Raw genomic sequence first — 12,628 nt, 5'->3', positions numbered from 1 at the left:
GCTGAAAGAAAAGAAACTCTGCTGAAGAATGGTGGAATATCCTAAACTGGGTGAGGGAGGGGATATTCCCAGTCTGACAGGAGGATTGATTTTTTTTTTTTTAAAAAAGCACCCCACCCTCCACAACATGCATTGACTATGACAGGTAAATATTCCCTCAAAAATCCACAATGCATGAGAGAGACTCTTATCTTTTCCTGCCCAGTTCCTATTTGCACTGGCTCAGCTACCCTTACCCTAAACAAACCCCTTAAACATTTTCTTATATTGTTGGATGCAAGCATTGGACCCCACCCTCTCAGCTGTGGATGAGTGTAGTGGTGTAGTTACCTCTCCCCACCCTTGATGGGGTAGCTGATGGTGGGGGAGGGGGCATGTCTGGACTATTTTGGAACCTTATCTCTTTTTTGGGCTCTTTTGCTAGTGGCAGCCATTTTGTGTCATGGCACTCCCCACAGCAGCCATGTTGTATTATGGCATGTGGCCCACCCACATGGCCGCCATTTTGTGACTGGCAGCCAGCGCAGTTGTTTAAAATCCCAGATGTGCCCACTGGCACAAAAAATGGCAACTTTTGGAGTGGCTCAAAATTGCTGACTTTTGTGACCACCTAGGAACTTAAGCGCACAAGTCTGTATCATATGAGGTAAAACCATTCAGAGAAGCAGCTCTGAATTAGGCTCTGCTAATGAATGCACAGTATGTTTAGGAAGTGGCTGAAGTCCCTCTTTGCTGCTGTCAATCAGCATTAAGTGCCCTTTCATGCTCTCTTGTTGAGTTCTGCAAGGTGGGGCAAGAAAAAAATATTTCCTCACTTGTATCTGTCTTTAATCTCTTCCCTGCAGGGACTGCTTGCCTGATGTTTAAGCAGAAAATGAATAATACAAAGATAAGAAGATGCAGCATAAATTACTAATGGCAAATTAACAGCACATCCCCAGGACAACAGCAGTGGCAAGAACATGGACGACACCTGTTATGCTCCACGTTTAAGAGCACTTCGATGGAATTATTTATCAGCATAAGTAATTTCCATTAACTTTAACTGAATAAAAATGCAGAGAACACATTAATCACAGTATATTAAGTATTTCATTCAAATTAGCCCTAATTGCCAATCTTATTTGATGCACTAAATTTAGGTTGCTTAATACTTATTGTAATGAATATTTTAACCCAATTGTATTGCAGCATCCATGGCGGTATCCTGTCATTACTGGAGCCACATATTTGGAACTAATGGGTTTATGCAGTAATAAAAGCAATGGCAGACAGTATGGCTTTGTTTGTGATGGGGTGGTAAGCACTTAAGAGTTCCAGGGGACTCTAGGTCATGTTGAGCTGCTGTTTTTTAAATAGTACATAGTATAGCATTAAGTAGCATCTTGTGTGTGGTTATAACGGGCAGCTGATTATTTCAAATTAAAAGCACTGACCATGCTGTGCACATGTATTTGACTATGTCTGCTGCTTATATTGTTCATTTCCTACACTACCATAAATGAAATTATGCCAAGACATCTAGGACAAAGCAACTGCAGCACTGCAGTTGTCATATCCTGAACGTCTTGGCATTTATTGATGCATAGAAATATAAGCAGCAGCCATAGCACTGCCAAGATGCAGTAGACTGCCAAATGAATAGTGCTAGTATTGCCAAGCATGGTGGCATTAGGGACTGATTTCTTATTTCCTGTACCAATGTGACTGCTGCTCAGAGGAAAGAACTGTAGCAGACAGTTCAGGAGAGGATATAGACAGTTCCCAGTATCTTCTGGACCTGGCAGTCAGGTGATACCAGGCAGCCACTCCTGTCTGCAATAAATTCAGCAGATCTACTGCTTTCCTTTTAGTCTGTCTGAACAACATTGGTCATGGAGCACAACAGCCTATCCCTGTGTCACCCACCCATCCATGGCCGCGACACTTCTTTGTTTTTGGCTCTAAGCTTTAACTGGCTTAATGGTAGCTCACTTATATATGGTGCAAGAGTCTTTGCTGGGGAGAGAATTGGAATAGAATTCCTAATAGAAAACTCTTAGTATCTTTTCCAATCTACAGTATCTGTTCCAAACTACAGTTTCCACACCTGTGATAGAGGGGTGGTAGATGAAAAGTGAGATTTTTTTTTCAAGCTTACCATTTATTTATTTTATGAAAGTGAGGTATGGATATTTTCATGTCTAAGAGTTTTCTGTGGTATGATTGTATATTTACACCTCACTTCACTTACTGTACTATTTTATTGACTTGTTTTAGATATAGGATCAATGAATTACGATATAGCTTTATATAAATTTACATATATTTTATCAGCTTGGTTAAATTTTAATTTATAATAAACTTTATTATATAGATGAGGGGGTGGAGACTTGCTGGGAAGCTAATACTGACTTTCTGGCACATTTAATTCTAAAACAAAACAGACATTCACATGCGGTTCTATTAATACTTGTCAGGAACAGAAATGTGCAAAGCAATTCTGAGCGGAAAACATTTTCTTTGCTGTTCTAGTGGAAATGCATCTTAGCAAACTTTCTGTACAATAACTGGCTACCGTAAAGAAATCTTGATAGCTTTGGCAATTTCAGTGCCTTGTTGGTATGCACTATGGGAGCCATCTGAGAAAAGGACCTTCTTTGCACCTTGTTGAGGCTGGGAACACTGCAATCTGGAAGTCAGACTGGAGTGCATGGGAACAGCAATCTGCTCATTTTGAGAATGTTGTCATGAGAACACTGCTCCTCCTCCTCTACTTCTGAGTGCCTTAACAGAGTGCTGAGCATTTCAGTTGGCTTCCTCTCATTAAATGGTCTTAAACTGTAGCTGTTACATATGTAAGGTTCTATACTTAGGGAGGAAGAACCAGCTGTCCAAATATAAGTTGGGCTTGCCAGAAAAGGATTTAAGGGTCTTCATAGACCACAAGCTTACCATTGTGACGCAGCAGGAAAAAACCCCTAATGCTAGGCTGCATCAACAGAAGTATAGTGTCCTGATCAAGGGAAGTAATAGTCTCACTCTATTCTGCCTTGGTCAGACCACACCTGGAGTACTATGTCTAGTTCTGGGCACTACTATTTAAGAAGGATATTGACAAGCTAGAATGTGTGCAGAGAAAGGCAACCAACATGATTTGGAAAACAAGTCTGATGAGGAACGGTTAAGGATGTTGGCTAAGTGTAGCCAGGAAAAGAGGAGACAGAGAGGAGATATGATAGCCACCTCTAAATATCTAAAAAGCTGCCACATGGCAGATGGAGGAAGCTTGTTTTTTCCTGCTCCGTGCGCTGCTCTGGTTCGCCAGAAGTGGCTTAGTCATGCTGGCCACATGAACTGGAAGCTGTCTGTGGACAAATGCCAGCTCCCTCGGCCTGTAAAGCGAGATGAGCACTGCAACCCCAGAGTCATCCACAACTGGACTTAACAGTCAGGGGTCCCTTTACTTTTACCTTTACAGGATAGGACCCAAACTAAGAGAATTATGTTACAAGAAAGGATATTCATAAGTGTTGTTGTTGTTTTATACCCTGCCTATCTGGATGGGTTTCCCCAGCAGCTCTGGGCGGCTTCCAGCAGAATATAAACACATAATAAAACTAAACATCAGGAAGAACTTTCTGACAATAAGAGCTGTTCAACAGTGGAACAGACTTCCTTGGAAGGCAGTGAACTCTCCTTCGTTGGAGGATTTAAAGCACAGGTTGTATGGCTATCTGTCTTGGATGCCTTAGTTGAGAATCCTGCATTGTAGGTTGGGCTCCCTTCCAGCTCTGCAATTCTATGATTCTATGAGATGCTTTTCTGCAGCACTCATCTCCACCTCATGTTTTTATTGGTATGTTTGAGTTCTAAACCATTTCCTCTACGGAAGGCTCTCTCCAGGGATATTTTTTCAGTGCTAGGTGAAGACATTTTATAGTTTAATTGTCTCATATTGTGCTTTGCTTTGAATTATTTTGTTTTTTGCACGTTATAGTTTATTTATAAGTTGCCTTGAGAAGCTAATGCAAAGTGACTAATAAGTTAAATAAATAATAGTAACAACCTGCAAATAGTTAAAATGAACAAATTTTCTTGAACTATACTTAATGTAAAGCAGCACAGCAATTGCCCACAAAGAACAAAATGCATAAGTACTTGGTTTTTATGTATGAACAATGCAAATTTCTGAATCCAAAGAAAAAATTAGAAAATTGCTGCTTGCAAACTTTGTAGTCACCCAGTTCAAACTTCTATTCAATCCACCAATGTGCTGGGTACTTCACAGCAAACCACTTCAGTCCCAAAAGCAGTCAGCCAACCACAGAAAATAGATATGGTACATTGCATCATATTGACATTTAGAACCTAACAAAGGTTTCACTGTGGAACCTCCTACCACCTTTCCCTCACTCATGTTTTATTCAGGTAACTTTGGGAATGGAAAAAAGCGAGTCCGGAGGCTGATCCACACCAGACCTAATTTAGGGGCTGGATTATTTCTTCAGCTACATAAGATGGCTTCCCTGATTTGATATTAATTCCCTTAATTATTTCTGATAGCGACTGGGAAACAAGGTGGTGTGGTGTGGGTGTTGCCTTTCACTACAGAAAACACTCTAAGGTCTCAGGCTTAATGATGAGCAGGTGAAAATATACAGAAAGTTAAGACAGATGGCTATGGGGCGGGGAGCACAGCAACACACAAGCAAAAACACAATAGCTCTTGGATGCATTTAAATGCCATTCTTTTCTTTCGTATAGCTTTTTATTTTCTGCAGTATAAGCCTGGACATTACTTTTACTGCCTATTACCAGACAACCCTTTGTTTTAAAGGAATGCCCCCCTTTCCTAAACATTACGGCTCCATAGAAGTAATGGATAGCCTTTATTATTGAACAAACCAACTCCTCAGCACTACATCAAGCAGAGGCTGAAGCTCCAGGGTTATACTTTGCAGTGGCCCTTATATCTGGGGATGTCGATCTGACAATCCTTCTTCATCTTTTGAAGTGGTTGCCTGTAAAGGGGCTATTGTATGGCCGTGGTTGAGCTTATAACTTGGATATATCCAACAAAGCCATCTAATTCTGAGAATAGAGAGGATTGATGGTTACAGTAAAGGGTATAAAAGCTTTTGGAAATCCAAGGAGTTCTGGCTTGTGCACCTCATAACAAGATATAGCATTGCTGGACAGCTTCTTCATCATAATAACAGAAGCAAGGTAATGACCATCACCCCAGTCCTGCTAACTGACCCACTAAGGAATATATGGTTCTGTGTACACACAGCATCTTTACACCCTCCAGAATTTTTATTTATCATTTGAATATGTTACGCTGCTGAATCTTGTAGCTGTAATTGCAAACTATGAGGCAATGCATGATTATATTTTCTAATTTCACTCCCTGCCTTATCTCATTAATGCAAGCCTGAGGGAGAACATGCTCACTTCATCCTCCAGAGCCGTTAAATGTCCACTCTAGTTTTTGCTGTCATCAGGTGGTTCAAAGGAGCCAAATGTATACATCCTTCCTTTTCCAGGTCTCTAGCCTGAGGGAATTGAAAGGGTAGTAAGGCAGCCGCTGGCCAGATGGGGTAGTCAGTTGCTTCAACAGATGGTCTCCCAATCTATTTTCTGACAAAGCTACTGTTGATCGCACTCCTATGAATTCAGTCCAGGAGGTCAAGAAACTAAGTTGCTATGGAAATTTCCCTTGCATAATTGCAAGTTGAAAACAGTTAGAATTCATGAGGCAATGCAACTCCATACTCGTCTCATTAAACAGGTGTTGCATGTTTCATACTAAGCAGATGCCATGTTACAAACACTAAAAACCAGCCTCTGGGTCAAGAAAGCATCTTAATTCAAGACATGATTTAAGGGCATTTCTAGGCTTCCTTGTCCTCAGTGGAATCTGAACAGTCCATGAAAGTTAACCTCCTATCTAAAAGGCTGTACTGACAAACATCCAAACTTCTCCCTCATTGCAAGGGAACGCATCCTTCATAGCTACATTCATTTTGTATGTAACTACCTTGCATACTAACTACCCAGACAGATCTGCTTATTCTCTGAACGTATAGGGGGAGGGCTGTAGTTCAGTGGTAGAGCATCTGAGCTGCATACAGAAGGACTCAGGTTCCATCCTCAGCATTTCAAAAGAACTGGAAACGTCTCCTGTCTGAAGTCCTGAGAGCTGCAGCCAGTCAGTATAAACAATATGCAGCTAGATGGACCAATGATCTGACTCAGTATGAGGCAGCATTTTATGATCCCGCCATCATCACATTTCTCCTGGTTGTTGACAAGAGGCATTCTTATCCTCTAGAAATCTGAGGGCATCTGACAATGCAGAAAATTTGAAGAACCTTTGAAGAAACTTGGTCTGCAGCCCACCCTGAACCTTAGGCTCTCGAGTCACTGCAAATATCTGAGATCTTGCCCACTTTGAAACAGGTGAGTACTTCATTGCACTTAGGCTTCCATTGCAGCCTGCCGGAACCCTAATGTCCCTTTCCCTCCTTGTATGCAATGGTAACACTCCTTGCCTCCATCTCTCCACAGAGCAAGTCATGTCAAGCTGTTGGTTTAGTCCCCAATGATTGCTAGGCAGAGTTGAGAAAGCCTCGAGAGTGATGCCTCCAGGAGCCACTGCCAGTCAGTGTAGGCCAGGGATGGGAAACATGTGGCCTCCAAGATGTTGTTGGACTGCAACTTGCATGATCCCTAACAACTGGCCTTGCAGGTGGAGGGTGATGAGAGCTGTAGTCCAACAACAACTGGAGGATCACAGGTTTCCCCATCCCTGGTGGTAGACAATTGTGACCTAGATGGACCAGTGCTCTAATTCAGCTTCACGGGTGTTCAGGGCTTATCCTCACCTTTTGCCCCACTCTTTCCAGCCCCACAGGTCCATACTATAAAGCTCTGTGTTCGAGTGCACCCACTTATTCTGCTCTGTAGTTTACCCTGCAGGTCGAAGCAAACGGCACTTTCAGTTTTCTCCATTTTCTCCGACTGAAAGCACAGAGGAAAGGTAAGTGTGGCCTCCCTCAGTCTGTGATTTGGTAGACTTGCAGGCACCACATGTTTTGACACACATTTGTCTTAGTTACAATTTGTACCTTTAAAATGTTAGGCACCCCCCCTGAAAAAACATAATGGGTGAGGTTAAGTATCCCTTACAGAGCAGGAGGTGAGAGAAAGTCACTGAAAAAATTCTTTTGGACTGCAGATTCAGGAAATAATAGCTCGTACCTTAGGTGCACTGTAAAACCTCCATATCTTATTACAGTGCAGTCAAGAGCTGAGCACTGTGTACCTTTGGTGGAGGTATGCCTACTTTTTCCTGTTAAAAAGTTGTGCTGTCAGGGAAATGGGGAGACATTTCACAGTGACTTAAATTTATCTCTCCAGCCCTTTTAGCCTGTAAAAATTGTTATCTAAAGATTTGTGGTGATTTATTGAAAAATAAAAATCTACCTCAGTGAAGCTAGCTTTCTTAAATTTCTTACGTGTTATTTCATAATCTGGATGGCATCTTTTCAATATCTTTATGGTAGCAGAGCACTAAGTCCAGCACACTAAATAAAAAGGGAACACAATATCTCAGAAATAAATCTAATTAAATTTATATAGAGGAATGCAAGGCATTTTATTTACACCAATATTAACAGGAGACCAAACAAAGAGCTTTTTCCTCCCTCCTGTGGTACTATACTCTTAAAGCTGTCATCCAGAAGCATCTTCTGTACTAAATGTTATGTAGCCATCCATTTTATACAGCTCTTTCCCCTGCTAAGCTTCACTAAGTGTAGGAAGCTAATGTTGAATGTAGTGATGTTAGGACTACCTTGCTCTACAAATCAGCATGATAGACCATCATTCATTTGTATCAGAGTGAACTTTAAAACAACAAACCATGACATTTTGGGCATAAATCTACCAGCAGATAAATATGTCCACTACTTCCCTTTGTGGGTCAGGTGGTTTTGGGATTGGCTTTAGCTTGTCCTGGGCCCCTAAAAATCCGTACGAAAGAGAGTGAACTGTGTGACCCCCCCCCCCGCTATCAGTATGATGCTCACTTCTCCAGGGATGATGCTCAATGCAATGTATACATTATCAACTAAATATCCTTTAAGAGAAACAACTATAACCCAGGAGGTCACCTTGGTGGTGTGACTTGTCTGGAGAAGTTATTACTGATATGTAAGCTCCGAGACCTCATCCAAGGTGGATCTACACATAAGAAAAAATGCTATAAATAAGTCAGAAATTAGATCGTTATAACAAAAGGGAGGGAAACCCCTATGGGAAACTGTGTATAAAAAAATCCTGCTTTCTGGTGCAATCTGCTGGTGTATGTTTCTAGTGCATTCAAATCGTTGTTTCTTTATTAATGTAGCTGAGTCCCAGGAATGAAGTTTAATTCTGCCATTAACTCCCCTTGTACTGAATTTCTATGTAAACAGCATACAACAACACACTCAGTTCCCCAGGTTCACAAATTTCTCGATCTCCAATAACTTGATTATTCAGTACTTGACAACTCTCAGTCAAATGTGTGAAAAATATCAGTGAAAAAGTATTGTGCATATGTTCTGTCTCTGGTTACTTACTTATTTATTTCAATATTTTTGCCCTGCTCTTCATCCCACAAAAAGTTTGCAGCTCAATTTGCAGGAATCAGGGAAAAGGTAGCCACAACCCTCAGCCTTATAGAAGAGTTTGGATTTGATATCTTGCTTTATCACTACCCAAAGGAGTCTCAAAGCGGCTAACATTCTCCTTTCCCTTCCTCCCCCACAACAAACACTCTGTGAGGTGAGCGGGGCTGAGAGACTTCAAGGAGGTGTGACTGGCCCAAGGTCACCCAACAGCTGCATGTGGAGGAGCGGGGAATCAAACCCAGTTCCCCAGATTACGAGACTACCGCTTTTAACCACTACACCACACTGGCTCTCTGAAAGACATGACAACAAAGGAAAAGGAATTGAGAAGGAGGAAGTGGGGGGGCAAACTCAACTACTAGCTCTTAGTTAAGACTTCTTGTAACAACCAGCTGAATTGGAAAGAGTTCAATGAGAGGAGGAGCTAAAAGTTGCTGGCCTCTTAGCTGAGCAGGTGAAGTGGCCCAGTAGACCTTGTGCACCCTGCCTACTATGGGCTGATGGAATGGCTGCTGCTATTTGGTAGCTCACCCATCATGCATCTGTTTGCTGGATACAACAGTTTTAAATAGATGTATGAACTGGCTCTAAACTAGGCTGGTGAAAGGGAAGCCAATGCAAAAGAAGCAGCAAGACCTTGCTAGCAACCAATATTGTCGAAAAAAATGATCTTGGAATAAGATTGTAATTCATTTTTAGAGGCTGAAGTTAAAAGTTGCTCTCACAAGTAAAATAAGACATGATGTCAGTCTTGTGCAAGTGTGTCAGTCATACTTCCTCTTATCAAAGCCATGGGGGCAGGGAGAATCTTAACTAGGAGATACTGAACTAGGATACTAAATTAGGGGATATTGAATAGGAAGCCTTTTTTTTTTGTTGGTGCCTCATCATAGCAGAGAAGCATACACATGGAAAATGCAGCAATGGGGCATGATGGAACTATGGAAATAATACTGCTACAGTGGTACCTTGGGTTACAAACAATTCAGGTTACAGACTCTGTTCACCTGAAAGTAGTACCTTGGGTTAAGGACTTTACCTCAGGATGAGAACAGAAATCACGCGGCGGCGGCGTGGCGGCAGTGGGAGACCCCATTAGCTAAAATGATACCTCAGGTTAAGAACAATTTCAGGTTAATAACGGACCTCTGGAACGAATTAAGTTAGTAACCCGAGGTACCACTGTATATGTTATTGGGGGTGTGTGTCACTCTGCATGATTTCCTGGCCTGTGATTCTGTATCTAGTGAAGTTACAGAATCTAGTAGAAGAATCTGTTTTAAAAGTCAAAGCAGTCTGTTTGTAAGGTATTGGTCTTAATGTGGTATGCATTGCCCCCTCACCTGGCTTGACATATCATCCTAGGGTGGAGAACAGGTAGGAGGTGGTCTGTGTGTTTGTGTAAAAGAGAGAGTTTTGGTTGCTACTGGAAGCTGGAAACACAAAGGCTTGTCTTGCTCTGGGCTGTGGCTTGGATAGGCAAGATATATTGGAGTGTTAATGCTGCAAGCCCTTCTATCCTGTGTTCAGGCTTTTTGTGCAAAGGTTGTATATATATCCTAAAGACACCACAGTTTCCACTGATTTTCATTCTTGTGGTGACTCTCACAAGCCGATGCCTTCATGCAACTTGGAGCTGATTGGTAACATATGAAGCACCGTTGGACAGACATTGAGTTGCTTCAGGGCCACCCATGGCTGAGCAGTGGGGAGTTGAACCTTCTTTGATCAAACACAATTCCCTGTCCATTGCCCCACCTCACTCATGCACCCTATTATGATGTGCTAGCACACAGCTGTGGCTCCTTTTAGAACCTAGTTTATTCACACTGGACAGGGTTTTTGTGTTGAGAGAGGGAGGGAGAGGAAGTGGCTCCATCTGTACTCTGTCTGAAAAGTGCCAGCCAGCATCATTTCACCTACCAGCTGGAGTTGCCATTGGAGACCAGAAGACCCTTACAGCTGAAGCACTTTATAGGAAGGTTGGGACCTCTAATGTAAGACTGCAGTGTCAGCACTGGCAATGAATTCAGACCCCAATGTAGGCCTGGCAACCATGACATTCTGGGACAGAGGTGAAAGCCCTCAATGACTGAGCCAAGCTGACAATTAATTAAACCCTCATTAACAGCAAAGTGGCTCCTCACCCCCTCTCCCCTCCCATTTAGGAATGTGATTTTTCTGTGTGAGGACGTAGTCTGCATATTTTATAGCTTGTGTACTTTAGACCTTCTTCTGATCTTTTGGAATGGCTGTGCGTGGCATATGTTCCCTGCAGATGGGAGCTGGGAAAAGAAAGGAAAATGCATATTCATTATTTTCAGTGTATGAAGGACATATTTCCTATAAAGGTGTTACTTATAAACCATTATTAGGAGCCGGTAGATTGTTGGAAGGATTTCAACAAGTATAGAGAATCACGGGTGCTAAAAGGCCAACAGCCTGCTATAGAACAGCCTTCCTGAACTTGTGCCCTCTAGATGTTGAGCAGCACTGCTCTCACAAGCCCTGACCATTGACCATGCAGTCAGGGTCTGGAGTGCACCTTACTGGGGAAGGCCACCTTATAATAACCTATCACATCTTCTATCATTGGCAAAGCCATTTCCCACACAAGCAGTTTATTACTGTAGCGTTGCTTGAGCCTAATTGTGCTCAACTATAGGTGACACGTGACTTTGTCTTAAGAGTGTATATAACTGGAAATGCAGGAAGTTGCCTTCAAATCAAGTCATGCCATTAGTCCATCTAGCTTCATACTGACTGGAAATGGCTCTCCACCTTCAGAGAACTGCCTTCTTTCCCAGTCTGTCTGAAGATACCAGGGAATGAAGCCACCATGTTTGGCATGCAGAGCATGTGCTCTGCCACTGAACCATGTCTTTCCGAAAAACAGCCATTTACCCTAGGGCTGCTGAAGGCATAAGCTGCATTTCATCAGGCCCTGTAACCATTGCACCTCTTGTTTGTGTGCAAGTATAACAGCTTTCTTGCATTAAGAAAACAAAGTCTCCTGTTCTTTTCCTTATCATGCCACACTTCTCCTGTTTTCATATTTCCAAAATATTGCATGGTGGAATATAATGCCTCTTGGGGAAGTGTGTTGAGCACCATGGCCATAGAATCAGAGAGCTGGACTGTTCCTTACCTGAACTTCTTCTCCATTACTGGTCAGGAACGGTGGCCATTTATTGCTGTCTGCCCCAGCACAGGAGCAGCCTGGCACTCACTTGCAGAAACTCTTGTTAGAAAGTGTTGGCATCTCAAGTGAGTGAGCAGCAGCACCACAGATACTGATTTTCTATTAGTCCACCGCATCTACTGCATATTGATTTTCTTATCCCCTCTCCCATGCTTTCCTCCAAGCCCCGCTTTCTCTGATTGATGGATCATTGATATTACCTGCTAAGAGGAGTTACAATTAAGCAGATGTTAGATAACTTTCCCCTGTATTTAATAGCACTCTTAATTCAATTGTATTCTTTACATTTCCTTTTCTGGCTATAGCCTTAACCAACTTTCATCCTGTGCATTCAACAAAAGAGGTGCTGATTACTGAAGGGAGACCCTTTTGCTAGAATCCAATCACCGCCACAGATCTATTGTAAGTTTTCTTACAGAAAGAGAAGTTTATTTTGCTGCTCACTTAGACACAACAAAGGAAAGCCATGTACAATGGATGGTTAACATTCACAAATCCATTCAAAGCCAGTGGCTTGGATCCAGAGATTCCACAAGTGGAACTCTGCTCATGGGATTTCTCCACTGTTGGAAGTGGAGAGGGGAGTGATTTTAACCAATTTATCCTACACGGTTCCATGTGCCCCTTGAAAATCTGGAGGGTTGTGTGGGAAGCCTGGGTTAAAAGCTGTGGCCCTCCCAATGTAGTGCAGGTGTTGCTGGACTAAAACTCCCATCATCCTTGGCCACTGTCCATTCTGGCTGGGGATTACTGGGCACAAGAATGT

The 12,628-nt window shown here is 42.3% G+C and overlaps 1 protein-coding gene and 1 long non-coding RNA gene across 2 annotated transcripts in view; one reads left to right on the top strand and one right to left on the bottom strand.

Annotated features, from left to right (window-relative positions):
- The first annotated feature begins 368 nt into the window (after window positions 1-368).
- Window positions 369-12,628, top strand: part of DAB1 (DAB adaptor protein 1) — a 642,426-nt gene continuing 630,166 nt past the window's right edge. The window contains exons 1-4 of the mRNA XM_081915801.1: window positions 369-646; window positions 846-1,025; window positions 6,317-6,444; window positions 6,952-7,024. The gene's annotated coding sequence lies outside the window, so the exon portion shown is untranslated. The remainder of the gene's footprint in view (window positions 647-845; window positions 1,026-6,316; window positions 6,445-6,951; window positions 7,025-12,628) is intronic.
- LOC309372385 lies at window positions 849-3,500 on the bottom strand. Its single transcript, XR_014169487.1, has 2 exons — window positions 3,453-3,500; window positions 849-3,281 (listed from the first exon to the last, which is right to left on the bottom strand). It is a non-coding gene; the product is annotated as an uncharacterized lncRNA (long non-coding RNA).

Source organism: Podarcis melisellensis, assembly GCF_964234715.1.
Source record: "Podarcis melisellensis genome assembly, chromosome: 6".
Lineage (NCBI taxonomy): Eukaryota > Metazoa > Chordata > Lepidosauria > Squamata > Lacertidae > Podarcis > Podarcis melisellensis.
This window is presented reverse-complemented; position numbering and strand designations above follow the sequence as displayed.